We start from the raw sequence: 1,162 nt of genomic DNA, 5'->3' as shown, positions 1-1,162 counted from the left end.
AAGTGCCGAAAAGTCTTGAATGTGATGCAATAGTGGAAGTCAATGAAAGTGGGAAAATGAACGAGGAGCTGATGGTATCTTGGAATGAAAAATGTCTTCGTCCTTATATGGAAGAGCACCATATTGAAATGGTAGCTCTAATATGTGATGGTTATGGATCCCATCTCACGGAACACGTTGTTAAGAGCCTGGCTGAAGTCGCTGACATATTTATACTCCCTTCCAACTCCACGGGTTTCTGTCAGCCGTTGGATTATGGTATATTTGGATGGTTTAAAACACAATCAAAGGAAGAGTATTTGAGATGGTACAATTTAAATAGCAATCGTGCAGGTCGTGTGACCCGTGGAGAAAAAAGGAAGGAGTGTATTATGAGATCTCTTCAGATCTATAACAGAATTCCAACAGAAATCAAAAACTCTGTTGTTGAGTCTTTTTTCAGGTGTGGGATTTGTGCTGGTACGTTAGAGGAGAAAAGGGTTAATATGAATCCGGCTTTGGAAAAAGTTGTTTTTTCTTCCATTGAGGAATGAAAAATGTGGTTTTATCAATTCCAAATGAATATTTGAATTAATTGTTTGTTTTATTTTTTATAAATTGTTTTCACTTTTGGTTAGTTTTTTAAAACTGCACTTTTGGGTTTTTTATTTGTTTTTGCGTTAAAAACATGATAATTGAACCATTAATTTATGGAAGATTTAAAAAAATGAACCATTTATTTCCAGATTTACGGTATTTCTTTTTATTTGTTCAATACCATTCAATATAAACATGAAAAGATGAAACTTAGATATAATAAATATTCTACAGTTTGCAAAATAATTCGTTTTGGAAGAATTGATTTGTCTACACTTTTTTATGGTAAAATATATAAATTTTTATTATACTTGAAATAATTATTAGATTAATTTAGATGTGACTTATTTTTAGTAAAAAAAATAATTATAAAATATTTAAAATTTAAATTCATATTTCAAGAATGTAAATTATATAGGCAGATCGAATATATTCATGTAATGATCAACAACTTCGTTAAATTATTATAAAAATACTTGGAAATTCAAACACAAAATAGGCCAAATTATTGATTGTTTCGGTTAAATTGGCAAAGTAATACTTTTAATATAAAACAAACATTAAATATAAACTTGACTCGAAAAAA

This window comes from Entamoeba invadens (genome assembly GCF_000330505.1).
Source record: "Entamoeba invadens IP1 unplaced genomic scaffold scaff_1105074725511, whole genome shotgun sequence".
Classification (NCBI taxonomy): Eukaryota; Evosea; order Mastigamoebida; family Endamoebidae; genus Entamoeba; species Entamoeba invadens.
The sequence above is the reverse complement of the archived record's forward strand: the minus strand, read 5'-3'. Positions refer to the sequence as shown.